We start from the raw sequence: 24,218 nt of genomic DNA on the forward strand, positions 1-24,218 counted from the left end.
CGGCAGCACCACCCGGAATGGTGGGGGTGGCGGCGCCTCGTCGCTCTCTTGGCCGTGCTCCTCCGTACTGGCGGCTCTTTCCGCCTGTCGCCGCCGCGCCTCCATCCGCTCGTCCCTCCGCCGCCTGATCGCCCGCGCCCTCTCCAGCACTTGGTGCATCCGGCGCTTCTCCTCCGGCGTCGCCTCCTGAAACCTCCGCCTCACCGCCTCGATTTTGTCGCGCAGGGTCAGCGGCCTTCCATTCCTCGTCTCCGGATCCGCCCTTTGCTGCCGTCTCCATCTGGCCTTCTCCTGAGCGGTTGGCGCGCGCGGGCCGTCGGTGCATATGACCTCGTCGTCGTCCTCCTCCTCCTCATCCGATGACACCGTCGGCGACACCGAGTCGTGCCCCGATGGCGCCGGTGACACCAACGGCGAGGCCAGCAGTTGAAGGAACTGGGAGCCATCGCACCAATCCTCCTCGTCGCTACGCTAGAGCAGAGACGCCCTTCGCTGACGAGAAGTACCGGCGCGATAGCCCCCCTCTCCCACGATCGCCTGTTGCTCCTCCAGGAAGGCCCTCATATCATCCATCTTCTTCCTGCCATCCTCGTGGTTGAGCCCGCGCTCATTTCCATTTTTTTTCTTGCTGCTTTTCTTGCGTTCTTTCTGGTGATAATTACCTTCAAGTGTTCGCTGTTCCGTTTTCCACCCGCCTATATACACGCGTTGCATTGCCAATCGTTCCCTCTACCGGTGCCGGTGCTCCGTGTTTCGGTCTCTCCCGCCTGGTTCTAACGGTTGTTGCGTTTGTACTCATGGCCCTCAGCCTCGTCTCTCTGCCGGCCGCGCTCTCTAACGGCATCTTTCCCCTGGTTTTGTGAGTGCCGTCGCGCTCTCCGCTCTCTATCCGATTTCGCCTTATCCCTTTTTTTTGGATACTGTTGTGTTCTCGCCGCGTTTCTCTGTTGGCTCATGGATAAAACTTTTCCATCTTTGATGGACCCACCCCCTTCCCGTTCATGATTATTTTGCTTTTTATTCCCCCATTTTATTTTTGCTTATTCACAACTTTTATGTAGCCCTTTATTCTTGTTTATTTTAATTGCTATTTAATGGATTGATGGATTGCTAATTATTTACTTTTAATCGTTATAAAAATTGCTATTTATTCTTACATGCCACCGCCGACCTGTCTTCTTCATCCCGTGCTGCTCGGACCCTCCTTGGCCTGGGTGAGTTCTCCCGACCCGGATGACTTTTACTCCATCCTTTCTCCCTTTCCAGCTCGCCCTCTGCCCTCAATGCGGGCCGCTTGCCGCGATTCCGCTCGTGAACAATGGGTCCTCCGACCCTCCGCCCGGGCTGGAATCTTGGGCTCACATCCCAGGGCAACTCCTATGCGCCACCGGCCGGACTCTTTTGACAGGTGTCTCCCTCACATAGTGGCTCGGACCCGAGGATCATCCGACTCCTCGCCCGGTAGTCCACGCATGAGCGGCACCCGTCGTTCCGGCCCGACGCTCGTAGTTGCCCCGTGAGTCCGCGTTGAGGCGTGAGCCTGGCCCCTGGGTTTTCCTGGTCATCCGCTGTCTGAGATTACCCTCCCCGACCCTGGATTCGCCTCCCAGCTTTGGGTGACGCGTTTCCTGTTCAGGTTTGCTGAGCTTTTCCTCTTCTCGTTTTATTTTCCTTTCTTTTTACTAATTTTCGCTTTTTTTCAGATTTCTCCAACCACAGTCTTCCTGTTCGCCTTTTTTTTTTTTAATCTATGTGCACAAGTCCATCACCCTGCGTGCTGACGAGTTTCGTGCGTGGCACTCTACCGTTCCTGGTCCTGCGTGACCCTTTAGGGCGACCTATTACAGCCATTCTTCTTCACCCCTGTGTCTCTCGCTCCTCGGGTTGGGGTTTCAGATCTCGTATGTGTGCCGTTCTCTTCTTCCTGTCGCCCTCCTTTCTTAGGTTGCAGATAACCGGGGATATAAAGTCCTCTATCTGGTATGGCCCCTCGTACCTTGGTGCCAGCTTCGCGGCGAATCCCTCCGCTGCATTGGAAAGGTGGTGCTACCTCTCCCACTTTGGGTCTCCACGGTCTTCTTCTCAGGTTGTAATGCCTGGCCTGATCCTGGGCGGCCCTTTCCAAGTTGCGTCGAACCAACTGAAACAGCTCCTTTAATTTCTTCGCATTTTCATCCGGCGTCTCTGTGACGCCGCGCATACCGTTGCCCATGGTTCTTCCGGCACCTGTGTCAACATTTCTCCTGCCGCTTGTAGCTGACTTGGCTTAAAGCGAAGACATAGTTCGCACTTCCGCACGTAGGCCCTCACGTCCCTGTACATCCCTGGCCAGTAATATCTTGCCGCCACCCGTGCCGCGGTTCTCCTTCCGCCGGCGTGGCCTGCTTCCGGGCTATCGTGGCTTTCCTTTAAGACCCTTTCTCGGGCATATTTCGGCACACATAACTTCCACGAGGCGACTTCTTCGCTCCCTGCCCGGTGAGGAATGTGCCGGTACAAGTTTCCCCCCTCCTCCACATAGTCGTGGTACTTCGGGGATTCTTTTGTGATCTTTTCTACCATGCCCTCTAACCACTTGCAGGGCGGCTCGCCTACTGGTTGTGTTCCCTCCTCACTTCTTATCCGACGGCCTTGCTCCTCCACCGGTTGTCGGGAGAGTGCGTCGGCTACCACGTTGAGCTGTCCTTTCCTGTACGCGACTTCAAAGTCGTACTGCTGTAGCTCTAATGCCCATCTCGCCACTCTTCCCGACGGACTTTCTATGCTATTTAGCCATTTCAGAGCCATGTGGTCCGTGACCACCTTGAAGCGATATCCTTCCAAGTATGGCCTCAACCGGCGGATGGCCCATACAATGGCCAGACATTCTTTCTCGGTCGCCGAATAGTTCCTTTCGGGTCCATTCAGCGTCCTGCTAGCATATGATATTACCCGTTCGCCCCTTTCCGTCTCCTGCGTGAGAATCGCACCCAGCCCGTAATCACTGGCGTCTGTCTGCAGAATGAACTTCTTCGAGAAGTCGGGGCACGCCAGCACGGGGTCCGCCACTAGTCGTCTTTTCACCTCCTCGAACGCTTCTTGCCGTTCTTGTGTCCAAACCCATTCCGTCTTCTTCTTGAGGAGCCCGGACAGGGGCTGCACGAGGGTGGCGAAGTCGGGCACGAACCTCCGGTACCATGAGGCCACTCCCAAGTACTGTCTCAGCTCCTTGACATTTGTCGGCGGTTTCAATTCGGCTATGGCTGCGACTTTCTCGGGGTCTGTACATATCCCCTCGCCGGTCACCTTGTGGCCTAGATACCGCAGCTCTTTCCTAAAGAACTCGCACTTGTCTGCGTTCAGCCGCAGGTTCGCCAAGCGCAGCCGTCGAAACACCTCTTTCAGGATTCTTCGGTGTTCTTCCTCTGTTCGCCCGATGACCACTATGTCATCCTGGTACGCGAATGCGTGCGGCATCATTTCTGGCCCAATCACTTGGTCTAACGCCCGTTGAAAGGTGGCCGACGCGGAGTGTAACCCAAACGGCATCACCTTCCATTGGTATAGCCCCTTTCCGGGCACCGTGAACGCCGTGATCGGCCGGCTGCTCTCGGCCAGGGGGATCTGCCAATATCCATCCTTCAGATCTAGGCTACTTATGAATTTCGCTTCCCGCAGTTGATCGAGGATGTAATCGATCCTGGGCATTGGGTACGCGTCCTTTACTGATCTCGCGTTAACTTGACGAAAGTCCACGCACAATCTCCATTTGCCATTTTTCTTCTTTACCATCATTATAGGCGAACTGTAGGGGCTCTTTGACGGCTCTATGCATCCCATTTCTAATAGTTCGTCCACTTTCTGATTAATCTCGGCCTGCATTTTGGGGTTCTTCGGGTAATATCTTTGCTTAATCGGTTGCGGGTCACTCATGGTGATTGTGTGCACCGCCACATTAGACACCCCCTCGATCTTGGAAAATGCTTCTAACTCTCGGGCTAAGAATTCCTCCACTGGCTCTTCCCTCGCCCCCTCATTCTGCCTCATGCCCGCTGACACCCCTCTGGCGGCCACTCTTAGGGTCGTGTCCGTTTCGTTGTCGGACTCCGGAGCCGTGTCTCCAGCTTCGGCCTTCGCCACGGACAGTCTTTCCTCCTGGTCTCCTCGTTCCCGATCTTGGGCAGGGATCACCACCCTGTGCCCTGCACAGGTCACCACTGCCCCGACCGCGCGGAGATAATCCCATCCCAACACTAACTCATCAATCACACCCGGCAATACGAGTAGCACCATTGGGATCTCCTTGTTCCCAAAGCATACCTTCGTTTCAATCTGGCACGTGACCTCCTGGCTATGGCCATCCGCCAACCTCACCCTTTTCCTTGCCGCCGCCTCCCGGCCTTCACCCTTTAGTCGGTCCGCCAGCTCGCGGCTCACGAAACTGCTGGTAGCTCCTGTATCCACCGTGGCTTGCAGCTCCATGCCCGCGACCTCCACTACTGCGGATAACTGTTCCTCCTCGCTGGTCAGCCTGCCGACTAGGCTTGAGGGACCGTTTCTTGCGACCCTGGCACGGCCCTCCGCGGCGTGGGTCGCGGGGCGTTTCCCGTCTTCCTGCAGCATTGCCATGCCGAGATGCCCACTTTTCCGCATCTCCAGCAGTAGGTGAGAGGTCGGCCGTTGCACTCCCGGCTCCAATGATCCGCGCTCCCACACCTTCGGCACGCCTGGGCCGGATTCTTGACATATCCGTTCTCGATATTGCCGTTGGTCGGTGTCGGCATAATGACACGCGCTCCCCTCTCCTCCCGTGCTGCTCCGTCCAGCGGGCCGTCCTTGCATCGCCGACATGCCGTCGTCTCGGCTGGCTTGTGGAAGGGAATCGCTGCCCGGGGGTTCACGGTTGGATTCTCCCGTTGGAACTCTAGGCGTTCCCTCTCCAACGCCTCGAACTCGTCTGCCAGTTCCATCATGGCCTCATATACGCTCTCAGATCGGGCATGCTATTCTCACGAATCAGCTCCGTCTGCTCCTCTTGGGGACATTTCAGGGGTCGCATAAGTGTCTGCATCTCTACCATATACTCTTTGAATGGCTCGCCCCATTTCTGTTTCCGCATCCTCACTTCCTGCAGCAACTTCTCAAAGTATCCCCGCGACAAAAAGTAAGCCTGGAAGCTCGACGAGAACTCTTTCCACGTTCTCCACTGTCGATTGTTCGCCACGAACCACATCAGCGCCCGCCCTTTTAGCAGCTCCGGCATCGCCCTTGGGATCAGATCCGGATCCGGACCGTACGTCTCGGCGGACCACTCGACCTGCTCCAAGAACTCGAGAGGCTTCGTCGTCCCGTCGAACCGGAACGACCACTCTCTCACCTGTTTCGCCACTCTAGCGTAGGCCAGGTGTGCTGGCCGTATTGTGGCTGGTTCGGTTCTCCCTCTTTCGGTCTCTCGGCTTCGATCCCTTCCTTGGTGGCGGGGCCTGCTAGGCGTCCCCGTGTGCGAGCGTTCCGGTATTGGCACTGAGAGACTCGCGATCAATTCTCTCTGTATGTCGACTGGGGACCTCCACAGCGCCGCCGCGGTTGCGCCGGGTGGGGGTGCCAGGTGCTCGTACGCGGCTTGTTTGTCGTCCGCCCGGGGTGTCGGCGAGGCCCTGTCCGCCCGACACTCCCATACCTCAATCAGATCGGCCCACTCCGACTCATCTTCGTGTTCCCTCATCCACTCCTTAAATGTTCTTCTCATTTCGTCCACTGTGCCCTCCAGCCGCACGCCGAAGGCGTGGCCGCATTGGACAAGCTCCTCCTTTCTCAACCGGTGGATCCATTGTCCCTTCCCCATTCTCTCGTCTATATTTCTCCTCCCTTTGTCCTACTATTTGTCGTTGTAGGCCCCACGTTGGACGCCAGTTGTAACGGACCTGCTTCTTGGTTCGCTTGAGTTTGCTGGGCTCGCTCAGCGGTCGGCCGATTCGTCGCAACGTATTTTTATTGTTGCCCCCAAACGACAAATGATAAGACCTTTCTTTTCTTTAATCGAATCTCTCTTTATTCGTACTTATATTAGGAATTAGGGCTAGATGCTACAATTCAGCTTATCTATGGATCTCCACCACGCGTGGGCTCTCGTCGGGTGTGGCAGCGTTGAGGCTATTGATTGGGGCAGTTTGACCTCCGCTATTGCTTTGGCCCGCCACGCAAATCCGCACTCTAAGTCTCGCACTCCCCTCTTAGCTTCCGCCGGCAACTGTGGATCACCTCTTAACTTAGACTCACTCTGGGGGCAGGCGGGGCCTGTCTTCCTGTTGCTATTCACTTCACTGCACTTCTTCGAACCGTACCGGGTGTTACTTTTACGTTTCGGCGGGGTTTCAACGTGCGCGCGCGATCACTTCTCCACGGAAAAAGAGACCCGCTTCGTTGCCGCAGCCTCCTTTTATAGCCCCTTGACGGGCCCCGGCTCGGCGTTGGTAGTTTTCAATCGCCGTCTCATGGTTTCCACGGCCTTCGTAACGGGGCCTGGCCGGTGGCGTGATCCCATGCCCATGTTTGGTCATGCGTCGGATCGCTGCCGGCCCGATCCCGCCGTCTCCTCTGCCTCTCCCGTTTCTCTTGCTCCGAGAGCGGGACACTTCTCCTCTCGGGGCCCTTGGCATCTTCGCCGCACCTTCGCCTTATCCAGCCAGCCATCAGCCTTTATCCGGCCGTCCCACCGCCTTTATCCGGCTATGCTTTGGTCGAATTCGGCCTGTGGGAACCACGGTTCCTCACAATATATATATATATATATATATCAATTTATATATATATTCATATAAATATATAAAAATAATTTTCATATATAAAGAATAAATTTATATATATCGAATCATCAAGCAAAGGATAAGCTTCAGTGGATCGCAGTATGGCAGCTGCTCAACCACTTACAACACCTTGCCTGTTACAAAAGTCGTTTACAATTGATTCTAGGCTTTGTCATTGTATTAAATAATGTTTTTATATGCAACTAGCGCAGCATCAGGTGATCGATGATCCTCCCAATTTACTATGTTACAAATTACATTGGCATCACATCCATTGTCGCTAATAAAATAAATTATAAACTTTTAATGGTTTAGAAGCCATACAATGCAAATTGCCCCTTATTTATCATTGCAGTCCAGCACGGATACGACCTTAGAGGCGTTCAGGCATAATCCAACGGACGTAGCGTCATACCACTGTATACCAAGTATTGTGCCACTGGTCCGTACCTGCGGTTCCTCTCGTACTACGCAGGAATGCTGTCGCAACAACGTTTTGTCATTAGTAGGGAAAAACTAACCTGTCTCACGACGGTCTAAACCCAGCTCACGTTCCCTTGCATGGGTGAACAATCCAACGCTTGGTGAATTTTGCTTCACAATGATAGGAAGAGCCGACATCGAAGGATCAAAAAGCGACGTCGCTATGAACGCTTGGCCGCCACAAGCCAGTTATCCCTATGGTAACTTTTCTGACACCTCTTGTTAAAAACTCTTTAAACCAAAAGGATCGATAGGCCGAGCTTTTGCTGTCCCTGTGTGTACTGAACACCGAGATCAAGTCAGCATTTGCCCTTTTGCTCTATGTGTGGTTTCTGTCCGCACTGAGCTGGCTTTGGGACACATCCGTTATTATTTGAGAGATGTACCGCCCCAGTCAAACTCCCTACCTGGCAATGTCCTTGAATTGGATCATACTTGAGTAATTGGAGTTTTACCAAATTTTCAAATTGAAAATACATAAATGCATCTTCTCATTAAAGAATTTGTTTGCGATTATATAACAAACTCGTGATACGTTGATCAAGAAGCTTGCATCAAAACCCAATACCATAAGATATAATAAATATATCCGTTTAATGGCTAGGAAATGATACACGTTCCATTTAATCAAGTAAGTAAGGAAACAATAAGAGTAGTGGTATTTCATTGTCGATACCAAACCGAAATCTAATATCTCCCACTTATGCTACACCTCTTATGTCTCCTTACACTGCCAGATTAGAGTCAAGCTCAAAAGGGTCTTCTTTCCCCGCTAATTATTCCAAGCCCGTTCCCTTGGCTGTGGTTTCGCTAGATAGTAGATAGGGACATTAAAGTCAATGTGTTTTACGTGAACACCTGCCGTATTGGCTTTATCTCACGGTGCCAAGCACTGGATTAATTTAAGCGTCAATCAGCGCCCCGGTTCCTCCGGTACCAGTTGAAGACAATCTGTTTTGGTCTTGTCTTCCTCCCTGGTGTGGAGCGAGCTATCTAAACCTCTGCTGATCTGTGGGTCACAGCACCAGGTTGTATAACGCAACTCCACGTCGAGCCCAAGCTCTACTCGCTTGAGTGTTAGCCACAACCACCACGAAGCTCCCCAAGGGGCCGCAACCATAGCCAGGACGGAAACGAGTTCCGCGGGCTCTGGCTCCCGTGGTACCAGAATAAAGCCTCCGGTCAGGCTTCGTGCCACGAAGGACACTTCCAATTTTGACTCCAAAACAGTCACGGGTTGGTGGCCCCCTAGACCAACGCAAAGAGCGATGGGTCTAAACACAAGTAAAAACACAAGAAAAAACAAACAAAATGACAATCAATTACACATAATATTTCCTCAGAAAACCGTCAAGCGTCGTCTGGAAAAAACAGCCCTTGCATAGTTAAAAGTTAAAACTTCTAACCCTATCTACCGTGGAGAGCGTTTGACTAACGTCAAACTCACCCCTAACTTCAACAACACCCAAGGCATCCAGATCCCGAAGGTCACTCACTGTCACTCAGGCCCCTCGAATGCATTGAGAGAGCCGTGACCAGTCAAGAGGAACCCAGAACTAAGGTTTAAACCAAACTCCGGTCGACAGCTGACAAACGTGACATCACTGCTATCCCATCTAACTTGCCAGTCAGACAGTACGAATTCATCCAACAAACTCTTGCACTCACTAATTCCTAAGCTCTCCACGTTCCTATCAGCTAACCATTCATTCTAACACAAAGGCAGACGCCTCTTAATCTTGTAGCACGGCGCCGTATCTCCAAGTCAAGAGGGACAGCGCCAAGGAGTACCTGCATTGCCTCCGTAGAGACAGTGCGGCACACCGGCAAACATCCAAGCAAAATCTCTCTCTGGCAGGCCAGCACTTTCTTTCTGCCAGCAACACTCATAGCCGCACTACACCACACCGAAGATCCATATGCTGTGCAAGCAACAAACAGACCCCCGTATATGGTTCGTACAGCCTTCCTGCTAAGGCCCCATTCATTCCGCAAAATTCGTCGAACCTGTTCCACCACACCGAGCAGCCGCCTTCTGTGACCTGTGATTTGAGGAGTAAAACACATCCTTTCAAGTGGGAGCCACACCCACATTCACTTCCTCAACACTCTTGCCGTGGTCCCCAAGGATATCCTTGGAACCAGCACTAACGTTCTCCGGAGACAGCATGACGATCAAAGTCATGATCGCCCAGTACATCGATGGAGACCAGCGGACATGGGACGAGCTGCTGCCCGAACTCAGCCTAGCCATCAACAGCAGCACATCGGACACCACAGGCTTCAACCCAGCATTCATCGTACTCGGCCGGGAACCTCGGTTGCCTGGAGCCTTGTACGAAGAGGCGACCCCAGGACTAGGCGAAGTGACAGAGATCCCAACCGACAAGGCCAAGCGACTCAAGGAAATCTTCGCCATCGTACAGGAAAATACCCAGCAGGCATCACAGACGCAGAGCAGGAACGACAACCTACGTCGACGCGAATGGAGACCCACGATCGGGACGCTCGTGATGCTACGCCGACATCACCTGTCCAAAGCGGCCAAACTGGCTCCCAAATATGAGGGGCCTTACAAAGTAGTAAAATTTATTTCCCCCACCATAGCACGACTCCAGAAGCATCCGGGAAGACAACGACGAACGGCCGGACTAGCCGACCTCAAGGCCTACCACGACCACGAGCACACCCTTACCAGCGACGACGTCGAGCACACCCTCACCAGCGAAAACGAAGAAGACAACGATGAGGACGACCCCAGCACCAGGAAAACCGCGAGTTCATGAGGGCCACTTATGGTAGTGCGCTGCCGTAATGTCCTCGCTCCACAAGGGGCAACCGCGTACACACGCAGTAAGATAGCTTAACTCCCCTTAAGGGATTAGAGTAAGAAATAGCCAGAAATTAGAGAACGCACCGATCAGGGAAACCCAGGGCCCAGGGCACACAAGTGGCACAGGTCAGGTTCTAACCAAACAAGGTTTCTTCCCCCCACCAGATCCGACATGGACAACCCAAGGACGAGCGACGCACAGCCTCTAGAGGCAGAGGATGGCACGGAGGGGCATCCTAGGGGTGCGTCGCCGCCCAGCTCAAGGCAACCACGGTCCACGACCAGCCAAACACAAGCAAGTCACCCCTCCCCGACCCCGCAAGCAGAACCGGGCAACACCACGCAGCATGGCCCATCAACTGAAGCGATACCGCGACCACCCAGGCCGCCTAGGCCATTCCGACGTCGGGCCCGCCCCGAAGGCCCATCGTCGCCCCGCCGTGCGACAACCATGACCTGGGCATGGCTTAACGACATCGTCCATCCGAGCACGTCGCGAGACAACCCGTCTGGGATCCTCACAGTGGAGGCAATGCGATCATCGGACTCAGACGAGATGGTCCGAGCAGGCCGGGCCCAGCAGAAGCCCCCCAGACGCCCACGCCGCCGCAAGCATCCAGGCCAAGGAGCAGGCACCGCCGTCACCCCACGCGCGACACGAAGACGCGTCGAGCCAGGACACGTCGACCTGGACCCCAACTCCGAGGTGCAGAGCAGCTCCCCAGTCGCGCACAAACTGCGGCTGCGGTCCCCACCACCACCGCCCTATTACCTGTACCGCATGGAAAACCAGCAGACCCCACGGCCGAACCACGACAGCAGCTCCGACGAGGGGTTCACCAGCCCGACGATGGAGGCCGACAAGCACTGGGAGCCGACCCACCTGGCAAGCACCGATGATGAGGTCTTGCATGACCACCGTTTCGGAAAAGCGGGTGGCCGCCCATGGGTCAAGCACTCCGTCCTGGACCTAAACCAACAACTGGAGGCCGAGCGGGCCACGACGGGCTCATACTCGGACGTGAGCGAGGACGAAGATGGGCCGCCCGATTGCCAGAAGAGCGCTCCAGCCAACATCGCGGTTGACGTGGCACCCTGGACCACCTGGAAGGACGCCGACAAGACCCTGCAGCTGCTGCTCGCCCATCCACGACTTATCACCCCACCCAGGCCCGAGAGGGAGATCATCCCTGCGTCGGACAACGACACAGCAAGCAGCGACACCACTCCGCTACGGATTCGCGACAGCAGTCCGGACGAAGCCTTGCCCCGACGGCTCCGGAACATCGCCCTTCAGGGCGAGGACGAGCCACCGAGACGCGTAACCGGCAATGAGCTGCCCCAGCTACTCCAGGAACTCGGCCTGGAGGACGGACCCGTGTCCCCGATACCCAGGGACGAGGAGGTAGCCCGCATTCTGGGAGGGCAGTAGAACCCAAACGGCCCGTCCCCGGACACCAGCTGGGACGACGGTTGGCACGCCCAACTGCAGGAGTGGGACGCGCAGGAGGAGGCGGCAGCCCCGGAAAGAAAGAAGAATCGCGATTGGCAGCCGCTGGACTACGCACCAATGGAGTGGCTATCGCCAGCTCCCACCGACCACAACGCCCCGAACCCGGACCCGACCGGCTGCACGGCCCGAGAGGGCGAACCAGGAAACCCGAGTCACCCAAAGGAGGACAGCGACCTGTCATTGGGCTTGGAAGAGGCCACTAAGCACGCCTGACCGCCGCATCCCGCAAAGCCTGCTGGAAGGCGCCAGCGCTCAGGCAAACGCGGCGCGGCACGGGCGCAGCCGGATCCGCAGCCTAGAATACCACGACGGCCAACGCTTCCGGGTGTCCATCAGCGGAAATTTGGTGCGCATTTCACCGCGCCCCACCCCGAAGTAGGAAGGGAGTGTGAAGGCATAACCCTCCACAAAAGAAAACCTGACCACAACACTATCCCCTGATGGGACAGCGCCGGGGGGGGCTTATTATCCCATTATTACTTCATTTTTTATTACTTCGTTTTTTAGTACTATTATGACAAAGACAACGCTGAATTTTTATTTTCCCCATATTAAAAGTAAGAAATAGGCTAAGAGAACCCCAAATGGTGAGGCCTTTTTACTTAGTAGTAGAATTAAGACACGACACGAAAGAGAGACGCATACTACGCAGCAAAGAAAGCCAGCATGGAAGAGAGCGAAGCGGCAGAGAAGCCGTCGATCGGTCTTACGCCCACGCAGCCGAGGGAGAGAGCCGACGGCGAACCATGCACACCCCCAAACCGAGGCCGGCAGCCGAAAGCTGCGCAGCAGCGAAGCAGCAGAAAAGCTGCAAAAAGAAAAGCAGAGGCCTGGCACGTGCAAGCGCGGGCCAGGCTCGGGAGTGATCTCCAAGTGCTGAACCAGAACGGTTGGGAAAAAATAAACAGTGCCCCGACCCCGCGAGAAGTGAGAAAAAATATATAAATCGTGACCACCGTGACGAGGACCGGCCGCCGGACCCAAGGAAGGGAAAGCAAGGGTGAGCCACCTCACGTATGTGAGCTCTGGGGGGAGTGCAGTAGGCAGGGTGTACGCACAGAACTACAAGTTTCCCAAAATGTTAAATGCGTATCAAAATACACATGGTAGCTATTTAATTTTTGTCGTTTATTCCCCCACAATAAAGACACCCACCTCAACCCACCGGTTTTAGAACTTTCGCCCGTAGGAGTCCCTCAGCCCCTCCCCCTCTCTTCCCTGTTCTTTGGGGGCCCGGCGAAGTGGATGTGAGTCGTGGATCATGCGGCATCCACCAAGCTGGGCTTCCCTTTCCCATACCTTTCTCCCCTGGGGACCCGGCGATGCTGGATGTGAGTCGTGGATTCACGCGGCATCCGCAAAGCTGGGTTCCCTCTCCTACACCCTCGCCCTGGGGACCCGGCGACGCAGATGTGAGTCGTGGATCATGCGGCATCTGCTAAGCTGGGCTCCCCTCTCCCCTACCCTTCCGACCCCTGACACAAACCCCCCTCCTCCCGCCACGCATGACCCCCAACGCACGTCTCTGCAGCTCTCCAAGCAACAAATCTCCAACAAATTTTGCTGTGGGGAAGGACCGGGCCCTGGACAGATTGAGAAGCTGTACCTCGGCCTGAGAACTTCCTTACACTATCTAAACCTCTGCTGATCTGTGGGTCACAGCACCAGGTTGTATAACGCAACTCCACGTCGAGCCCAAGCTCTACTCGCTTGAGTGTTAGCCACAACCACCACGAAGCTCCCCAAGGGGCCGCAACCATAGCCAGGACGGAAACGAGTTCCGCGGGCTCTGGCTCCCGTGGTACCAGAATAAAGCCTCCGGTCAGGCTTCGTGCCACGAAGGACACTTCCAATTTTGACTCCAAAACAGTCACGGGTTGGTGGCCCCCTAGACCAACGCAAAGAACGATGGGTCTAAACACAAGTAAAGACACAAGAAAAAACAAACAAAATGACAATCAATTACACATACTATTTCCTCAGAAAACCGTCAAGCGTCGTCTGGAAAAAACAGCCCTTGCATACTCGTTAAAACTTCTAACCCTATCTACCGTGGAGAGCGTTTGACTAGCGTCAAACTCACCCCTAACTTCAACAACACCCAAGGCATCCAGATCCCGAAGGTCACTCACTGTCACTCAGGCCCCTCGAATGCATTGAGAGAGCCGTGACCAGTCAAGAGGAACCCAGAACTAAGGTTTAAACCAAACTCCGGTCGACAGCTGACAAACGTGACATCACTGCTATCCCATCTAACTTGCCAGTCAGACAGTACGCATTCATCCAACAAACTCTTGCACTCACTAATTCCTAAGCTCTCCACGTTCCTATCAGCTAACCATTCATTCTAACACAAAGGCAGACGCCTCTTAATCTTGTAGCACGGCGCCGTATCTCCAAGTCAAGAGGGACAGCGCCAAGGAGTACCTGCATTGCCTCCGTAGAGACAGTGCGGCACACCGGCAAACATCCAAGCAAAATCTCTCTCTGGCAGGCCAGCACTTTCTTTCTGCCAGCAACACTCATAGCCGCACTACACCACACCGAAGATCCATATGCTGTGCAAGCAACAAACAGACCCCCGTATATGGTTCGTACAGCCTTCCTGCTAAGGCCCCATTCATTCCGCAAAATTCGTCGAACCTGTTCCACCACACCGAGCAGCCGCCTTCTGTGACCTGTGATTTGAGGAGTAAAACACATCCTTTCAAGTGGGAGCCACACCCACATTCACTTCCTCAACACTCTTGCCGTGGTCCCCAAGGATATCCTGGGAACCAGCACTAACGTTCTCCGGAGACAGCATGACGATCAAAGTCATGATCGCCCAGTACATCGATGGAGACCAGCGGACATGGGACGAGCTGCTGCCCGAACTCAGCCTAGCCATCAACAGCAGCACATCGGACACCACAGGCTTCAACCCAGCATTCATCGTACTCGGCCGGGAACCTCGGTTGCCTGGAGCCTTGTACGAAGAGGCGACCCCAGGACTAGGCGAAGTGACAGAGATCCCAACCGACAAGGCCAAGCGACTCAAGGAAATCTTCGCCATCGTACAGGAAAATACCCAGCAGGCATCACAGACGCAGAGCAGGAACGACAACCTACGTCGACGCGAATGGAGACCCACGATCGGGACGCTCGTGATGCTACGCCGACATCACCTGTCCAAAGCGGCCAAACTGGCTCCCAAATATGAGGGGCCTTACAAAGTAGTAAAATTTATTTCCCCCACCATAGCACGACTCCAGAAGCATCCGGGAAGACAACGACGAACGGCCGGACTAGCCGACCTCAAGGCCTACCACGACCACGAGCACACCCTTACCAGCGACGACGTCGAGCACACCCTCACCAGCGAAAACGAAGAAGACAACGATGAGGACGACCCCAGCACCAGGAAAACCGCGAGTTCATGAGGGCCACTTATGGTAGTGCGCTGCCGTAATGTCCTCGCTCCACAAGGGGCAACCGCGTACACACGCAGTAAGATAGCTTAACTCCCCTTAAGGGATTAGAGTAAGAAATAGCCAGAAATTAGAGAACGCACCGATCAGGGAAACCCAGGGCCCAGGGCACACAAGTGGCACAGGTCAGGTTCTAACCAAACAAGGTTTCTTCCCCCACCAGATCCGACATGGACAACCCAAGGACGAGCGACGCACAGCCTCTAGAGGCAGAGGATGGCACGGAGGGGCATCCTAGGGGTGCGTCGCCGCCCAGCTCAAGGCAACCACGGTCCACGACCAGCCAAACACAAGCAAGTCACCACTCCCCGACCCCGCAAGCAGAACCGGGCAACACCACGCAGCATGGCCCATCAACTGAAGCGATACCGCGACCACCCAGGCCGCCTAGGCCATTCCGACGTCGGGCCCGCCCCGAAGGCCCATCGTCGCCCCGCCGTGCGACAACCATGACCTGGGCATGGCTTAACGACATCGTCCATCCGAGCACGTCGCGAGACAACCCGTCTGGGATCCTCACAGTGGAGGCAATGCGATCATCGGACTCAGACGAGATGGTCCGAGCAGGCCGGGCCCAGCAGAAGCCCCCCAGACGCCCACGCCGCCGCAAGCATCCAGGCCAAGGAGCAGGCACCGCCGTCACCCCACGCGCGACACGAAGACGCGTCGAGCCAGGACACGTCGACCTGGACCCCAACTCCGAGGTGCAGAGCAGCTCCCCAGTCGCGCACAAACTGCGGCTGCGGTCCCCACCACCACCGCCCTATTACCTGTACCGCATGGAAAACCAGCAGACCCCACGGCCGAACCACGACAGCAGCTCCGACGAGGGGTTCACCAGCCCGACGATGGAGGCCGACAAGCACTGGGAGCCGACCCACCTGGCAAGCACCGATGATGAGGTCTTGCATGACCACCGTTTCGGAAAAGCGGGTGGCCGCCCATGGGTCAAGCACTCCGTCCTGGACCTAAACCAACAACTGGAGGCCGAGCGGGCCACGACGGGCTCATACTCGGACGTGAGCGAGGACGAAGATGGGCCGCCCGATTGCCAGAAGAGCGCTCCAGCCAACATCGCGGTTGACGTGGCACCCTGGACCACCTGGAAGGACGCCGACAAGACCCTGCAGCTGCTGCTCGCCCATCCACGACTTATCACCCCACCCAGGCCCGAGAGGGAGATCATCCCTGCGTCGGACAACGACACAGCAAGCAGCGACACCACTCCGCTACGGATTCGCGACAGCAGTCCGGACGAAGCCTTGCCCCGACGGCTCCGGAACATCGCCCTTCAGGGCGAGGACGAGCCACCGAGACGCGTAACCGGCAATGAGCTGCCCCAGCTACTCCAGGAACTCGGCCTGGAGGACGGACCCGTGTCCCCGATACCCAGGGACGAGGAGGTAGCCCGCATTCTGGGAGGGCAGTAGAACCCAAACGGCCCGTCCCCGGACACCAGCTGGGACGACGGTTGGCACGCCCAACTGCAGGAGTGGGACGCGCAGGAGGAGGCGGCAGCCCCGGAAAGAAAGAAGAATCGCGATTGGCAGCCGCTGGACTACGCCCCAATGGAGTGGCTATCGCCAGCTCCCACCGACCACAACGCCCCGAACCCGGACCCGACAGGCTGCACGGCCCGAGAGGCCGAACCAGGAAACCCGAGTCACCCAAAGGAGGACAGCGACCTGTCATTGGGCTTGGAAGAGGCCACTAAGCACGCCTGACCGCCGCATCCCGCAAAGCCTGCTGGAAGGCGCCAGCGCTCAGGCAAACGCGGCGCGGCACGGGCGCAGCCGGATCCGCAGCCTAGAATACCACGACGGCCAACGCTTCCGGGTGTCCATCAGCGGAAATTTGGTGCGCATTTCACCGCGCCCCACCCCGAAGTAGGAAGGGAGTGTGAAGGCATAACCCTCCACAAAAGAAAACCTGACCACAACACTATCCCCTGATGGGACAGCGCCGGGGGGGCTTATTATCCCATTATTACTTCATTTTTTATTACTTCGTTTTTTAGTACTATTATGACAAAGACAACGCTGAATTTTTATTTTCCCCAAATTAAAAGTAAGAAATAGGCTAAGAGAACCCCAAATGGTGAGGCCTTTTTACTTAGTAGTAGAATTAAGAGAACCAGCAAAGAGAGCCAGCATGGAAGAGAGCGAAGCGGCAGAGAAGCCGTCGATCGGTCTTACGCCCACGCAGCCGAGGGAGAGTGCCAGGGATGACGGGGACGAGGAGGTAGCCCGCATTCTGGGAGGGCAGGAGAACCCAAACGGCCCGATCCCGGACACCAGCTGGGACGACGGTTGGCACGCCCAACTGCAGGAGTGGGACGCGCAGCAGGAGGCGGCAGCCCCGGAAAGAAAGAAGAATCGCGATTGGCAGCCGCTGGACTACGCACCAATGGAGTGGCTATCGCCAGCTCCCACCGACCACAACGCCCCGAACCCGGACCCGACAGGCTGCACGGCCCGAGAGGCCGAAAAAAAGGAAAAGCAGAGGCCTGGCACGTGCCAGCGCGGGCCAGGCTCGGGAGTGATCTCCAAGTGCTGAACCAGAACGGTTGGGAAAAAATAAACAGTGCCACGACCCCGCGAGAAGTGAGAAAAAATACATAAATCGTGACCACCGTGACACCGAAGATCCATATGCCGCGCAAGCAACAAACAGACCCCCGTATATGGTTCGTACAGCCTTCCTGCTAAGGCCCCATTCATTCCGCAAAATTCTTTGAACCTGTCCCACCACACCGAGCAGCCGCCTTCTGAGACCTGTGATATGAGGAGTAAAACACATCCTTTCACCAAAAGTTATGCCAAGATATTTCACCTCCGTGACATACTTCAAACTGACGCCATCTAGTCTGACAACAGGATGTCGACTGTTCGCCAACCTGCCTTTCAGCAGCATTGACACCGTCTTGTCCATTGCCAAATCAACGCCAACACTATCGCCCCATTCGCGAACAGTGCGCAAGCACACTCCAGCACTTGCCTCAATCTCATCGCGCGACCGCCCCTCAATCATGATGAGCAGGTCATCTGCATATGCACAACACACATACGTACGCTTAAGCTGACCTAACAAGGTATCCATCATAAGGTTCCAAATGAATGGCCCACAAATGGATCCCTGCGGGCAACCACGAACGACGTCTACACTCACACATTCATTCAATCCTACAACAGTCGCACGTCTACCGGAAAAATAGCTCTTCCAAAGAGCTAAGTCCCGACTACCACATTCATCCAATCTATGAACCACACTGTCACAACTCAGGTAGTCGAACGCCCCCTTAAAGTCTACAAAAACACCTAGGACATACTTAGCAGTACTGGACTCCACTGAGTGGCGAACATACCTCCAAGCGTCCTCAACGCATCTGCCCTGCCTAAAACCAAATTGCCTATCAGACATCTGGTCGCTCACTCTCTCCCGCAGCCTTTCTACCAGAACCCTCTCCAGAACTTTGCCAAGCACTGGGAGAAGACTAATGCCCCGAAAAGATCGAGGATTGCTCCTTATCCTATCAGGCGACTTTAAGAGCACAAACACTCTCGCACATTTCCATTTCCAAGGGAAGTAGCCATCGCTCACAAATCCTGAAAACAGCTCGTACATGTAGTCCGGAATAGACTTCCACGCACTCTTACACATTTCACCCGTAAAACCATCCATCCCAGGCGACTTTCTCGACTTTAACATCGAAAAAGCCACCTCTAACTCACCCGCAAGGAGCGGCTCAGAAGGACCAGCCACACTTGGCGGCAAAACCTCCCGCTCCGCCCTTGGAAAGAATTCGCTCATCAATTCATTCACACAATCCCCCCAAGTCGTCAGCAAAGTGCCTCTGACCTGAAGAGCACACACACTCGTAGGTTCCCTAGCACTACCTCGAACTATTTTATATGCACGACCCCAGGGATCGTCCTTTTTGCGCTCCAAAAAGGAACGCCACTCAGCCTCTTTCACTTTTACAAGCATTTCCTTGTACTCATTCATACATCGACCAAGCTCACCCCTGAGCTGGGAAGCGTTTTCAGCATTGGGGGATCTAGCCCTTTGGAATCGCTTCCTCAGTGACCTAACCATCCGCCGCTTCACACTTAATTCAACCTGCTCATCAGTCCCCATAGCACAGAAGGTGCTAAGAGGAACCTGAGCTGCAGCCTCTTTCACCCAAAAGCCGTGAACTCCAGTTCGCACCACTGGTGCGCCAACGATTACCCACAACCGTTTCACGCACAGTGGGCGTGGCATGAGCCACAAACTCAATAGGATTATGATCACTCACACCGTGCCCACCCAAAACACTCCAGCTGAAATCATTCACTCTCATTGCTGCCTCATTCACAAAAGTAACATCAATGTCACTTTTCCCCATCGGACCGTCAAAAGAATACCACACGCTGGGTTCGTTAATGACCCGCACATCCTGAGACACGGCCCACTCGGCTAGAATTTCACCCCGACTGTAGCTCAAATACCCAGACGCATGCCCGGATATTTTACTGAACCATATAGGGGATGATGCATTCGCATCATGACCCAGGATGGCTGGCACGCCACCCGCCAGCAGCAGCACCCCTTCCATGTACACCATGTAAGGCTCGAGGGGTTCCCCAAACTTGCAACATACACTACTAACAAGGACCCTACCTAAACTACCACTAATATTCACACTCACGCCCCAGTCAGTAGAGTTCACAAGTGTGCACTCCACGCTAGGGTCATTCACAACTACTGCAGCATTGGTCCCACTGTCAGAGAAAACCCGCATATCTGCGGGCAATCCACGCACACGACCATTGGCGGCATACGGTTCCTGCAGCAGTGCAACACCGCAACCCCTCTCACGCATCATATTCCCCACCTCACACATAACTGCAAACGACCCTTGACAATTCATCTGTAGAAACTTGCTAGCCATCAGTGTCTAGCATTCGCCCGAGCCACCATTGCACTGTACACGGGACAAGCCAAGGACATCATAAGATGCCCCGAAGGTCTACCCTTAAAGGCACAGTTGCGGCAGTTAAGCGCATTGCTGCACTTAGCCGCATGGTGCCCCGCTTGGCCACAGCGACGACAAATGTCGTGCTTGACTCTGCACTGGGAGACTCGGTGGTCGGTCCCCAGGCATCGGAAGCAACCAACAATCGGGTCAAAGTCCCTAACTCGAAAAGAAAACCACTTGACATAGCAACGCCCTGCATCCAGGAGAGATTGCATGGCGGTGCCAGCACCCTCAAGGAACACATTGATCGCACCCTCAGAAGCCTCCCAGGGCTTCGTGATCATTTGAATACCACTAAAAGCCTCAGCAGTCATCTTATCCTTCAGGTTCAGCTCAAACAGGTCACCCATGAACTCGTCAGGTGTTATTTGCCTGTGTACACCATGTACGACCACTCTGGGCCCCATCTTTTCATTGACCTTCACAGTCAGTCCTACCTCGTCAAACTTTGCATTTTCCGCAATTTTCTTCCGCTCGGCAACAGATGGAGTGCGAATAATTACACTACCATCACGGCGAGGCTTAACCTCATGTACGCGCACCCCCAAGGATGGCCCCACCTCTTTCACAACTTTCTCGACCACGTCCCGTGCGTGCACTCCGGCATTTTTGCTCCGCACCACCAAGGACCAGGTGTCAACCGGTCGCGGCTCCACAGGTGTTGTGGAATCCACCACTGCGCCTCCATGGGGGGCTGCTGCCGGCAGAACCGGCGCCAGACCGCCAACATTCTTCGGACCGATGGCCTCCAAACGGCCCCGCAGTAGCTCATTCTCAGCAATAAGCGAAAAAATCAGCGCCTCATATTGGCTACTGCAGCCTACCAAACTGCACATTACCTCCGTAGTCGCACCACCGTCCAACGCCACGCTCAACACCTGCTGGCTTATAGCCTGCATTCGCTCCACAGTGTTACTCACCTGCGTCTTTGGCAATGCAGGCACCGCAAACTGCGGCATATCTGCCGCCTCCACAGTGGGAGCCACACCCACGTTCACTTCCTCAACACTCTTGCCGTGGTCCCCAAGGATATCCTGGGAACCAACACTAACGTTCTCCGGAGACAGCTTGGCGATATCGGTCTCCGAGGTGGCCCTTTTCAACCGCCTAACCAGCTTCCCCTTCCTCTTCAACTCCAGCGGCTCAGAAGCAGCCAGTTCTTCATCAGAACAAACCTTCTCAACGGCCGCCGAATTTTTCTTTTTCGGAGGAATAGCAGCCACCGTCAAAGGTCTTTATCGCGATAAGCAGCTATAAATAGAATTTCACGCAAACACAGGCACACGCTAGCGCCCTAAAACCCGGTTTCGGTCAACGAAAGAAGCACCGCACAAAGCAGAAAACGAAAAATTATAAATAGAAATTTCACACACACACGCAAACCTAGCGCCCTAAAAACCGGTTTCGGTCAACGAAAAAAGCACCGCACAAAGCAGAAAACAAAAACTTTGGCTTCGGCAAGCGACACCAGAAAAACACGTCTGCTCCTAACGACAGTTAGAAAGGGGACAGTAGGAATCTCGTTAATCCATTCATGTTCGTCACTAATTAGATGACGAGGCATTTGGCTATTTTTATTTTTTTTTATTTTTTATTTTTTTTATTGCTGAGGAAGGAAAATCTTCATAGATACTAGTAGAGGCCAAACCCCACTAGCATGCACGATTCATGACTACAAAGTAGTCACGCCTACGTACTAAAAACCCACCTCAAGTTTTACAACCACGATGTTTATACCTAATTTCATATTATTCCCAGTGTGAGGGAGCGTACGCTCCACCCACATTTTTTCCGCCCATCAGTTCGCCGTCATTTTCCCATTGGAGAGACCCGAGATTACGTTATTAGAATTAAGATTTTTGACTTTTCTTTATTGACTTTTCAGTTTTAGGTTAAGGAGGGGGGAAGGCCACGAAGGCTACATGACATTAATGGTATATATTATACGGCCCGAGGGGTCTCTAAGCCCCACGTAGCTTATTATCTTCTTTAAAGGGGGGGCAAGTCGCGATCACGGCGGACGCCCCTGGCTTTTCAGAACCAAAACCCAACAACAACGACGCAGCAGCAGCCAAAACGAGAGAGGAATACCCCGAGGACCGAAAACCAACGGCATCGACGCAGCAACGGCGTGAATACACCGAGAAAGCAGAAACCCAACGACAACGACGCAGCAGCAGCCAAAGAGGGAGAGGGATACACCAAGAATCGAAATCCAACGGCACCGACACAGCAACGGCGAGGAATACACCAAGAAACAAAACCCGAAAACAACGACGCAGCAGCGGCCAAAGAGAGACGAGGAATACGCCGAGAACCAAACTCAACAACAACGACGCAGCAGCGGCCAAAGAGAGACGAGGAATACGCCGAAAACCAAACCCAACAAAAACGACGCAGCAGCGGCCAAAGAGAGACGAGGAAAACACCGGGATCCAGCGAGCCGCCGGCATCGACGCGGCAACGGCAAAAGAGAAACGCCGAGAACAGCGAGCCGCCGGCTTCGACGCAGCAACGGCAGAGGAGAAGCGCTGAGAACAGCAATCAAATCCAGCAACGACGCGCCAGCAGCGGAAAAGAGAGGCGAAAGTCACCGGCGCAGCTATAGACGCCGAACGACGGCGCCGGCCCTCTGCCGCCGCGGAAGATGACGACGCTAGCCGCCCACGCTGACGCTGGATCGGAAAGCCATCAGAACGCCGGCTCTGAGCTGGGAAACCGTGGAAAAAAAGGAGTTTTTTTGGAAGCAGTCGTAGGAGTCGGACGTGTTCGCGGAAAAAGTAAAAACACGTGGCAGCCCGGATCCACGCCAACGCTATCAGTGACACGGGGAAGATCCGGCATCGACGCTGCACTAACGGGGAGAAGACCCTGCATCTACGCTGCACCCACGGGGAAGAGGAGGCTTTCGACGAGTACAAGCGTGGGAGTTCAGGGGTAAGCTAGTCTCTAGACGTGTATACGGGCTGCTGAGCGGTGCGATAGGTAGGGAACCAAGAAAGAATAAAGTGAATATAACAGAAACATAACACGACCTCCAGCAATCTATACACTAGGGAACCTCGAGGCCCGGGGCTTCATCTTCTCTGCCTTTCCTCCCGCCTCTTGCCCGAGTCCGTGTGATTCCATCCAGTAGTTCGTAGCCCGACAGGGTCCTGAGGCCGCTGTCCGTCGATTGCCTAGGCGTTCTCGGTGATACCTGTCGTTGTTCCCTCCGCATGATTTCCTCCAGTAGTTTGTGACCCCGCAGGGTCCCGAGGCCGCTATCCGACGATCGTCTAAGCGCCCCCCGGTGACTCCTGTTGGTGTCTCGCCTGATCCCCGTAGTTCCCTGGGTCCCGAAGGGGCTGTGCGGCGATTGCCTAAGCCCTCTCGGCGATACCTGCCCTGTATGATAAAGATTTTCGCAGTAATGTTTAGCCCGATAGTGTCCCGTGAGTGCTATCCGGCGTTTGCCTAAGCGCTCTCGGCGATACGCGTCGGTATTCTCGTACTCGTAGTAATTCTTAGTTCGGCGGTGTCCCGTAAGTGCTATCCGGCGATTGCCTAGGCACTATCGGCGATGCTTGCCGGTACCCCCGACCCTCGTAGTAGTTCGGCGTACCGGCGATACTTGCCGGTATTTCCGCATAGCAAAGTCCCCTTTCCGCGTCGTAGTAATTCTTAGGCCGACAGGGTCCCGTATGTACCGTCCGTCGATAGCCTAGGTACTCTCGGCGATACTTGTCGGTATTCCCGCATAGCATAGTCCCCCTTTCCGCTTCGTAGTAACTCTCAGGCCGGCGGGGTCCCGTAAGTACTGTCCGGCGATAGCCTAGGTACTCTCGGCGACACCTGTCGGTATTATCGCATAGTAAAGACCTCCGTATTGATTCTGAGTTCGGTGGGGCCCTGAAGGCGCTATTCGGCGATAACCGGAGTGTTCTCGGTGAAACCAACTGCCCCGTCCCACGCTACGATCGCCCCCGTCCGCGGGACTGCGGCCCTGTCCCCCATCGTCGTCCAATATTGCTGTAATTTCGACCCTGGAGTAGACTGAGATATGTACCCCAGCCCAGGATCGCTTCCATACAGATGGCGCCCGAGCAGGGACCCCGGGATTCCGTTATGTTTT

General features: G+C 54.9%; 1 long non-coding RNA gene across 1 annotated transcript; it reads right to left on the bottom strand.

Annotated features, from left to right (window-relative positions):
* Positions 1 to 1,720: 1,720 nt before the first annotated feature.
* Positions 1,721 to 8,097, bottom strand: LOC117189756. Its single transcript, XR_004473524.1, has 3 exons — positions 7,211 to 8,097; positions 5,292 to 5,296; positions 1,721 to 1,732 (listed from the first exon to the last, which is right to left on the bottom strand). It is a non-coding gene; the product is annotated as an uncharacterized LOC117189756 (long non-coding RNA).
* Positions 8,098 to 24,218: the final 16,121 nt, after the last annotated feature.

Source organism: Drosophila miranda (genome assembly GCF_003369915.1).
Source record: "Drosophila miranda strain MSH22 chromosome Y unlocalized genomic scaffold, D.miranda_PacBio2.1 Contig_Y1_pilon, whole genome shotgun sequence".
Taxonomy (NCBI): Eukaryota; Metazoa; Arthropoda; class Insecta; order Diptera; family Drosophilidae; genus Drosophila; species Drosophila miranda.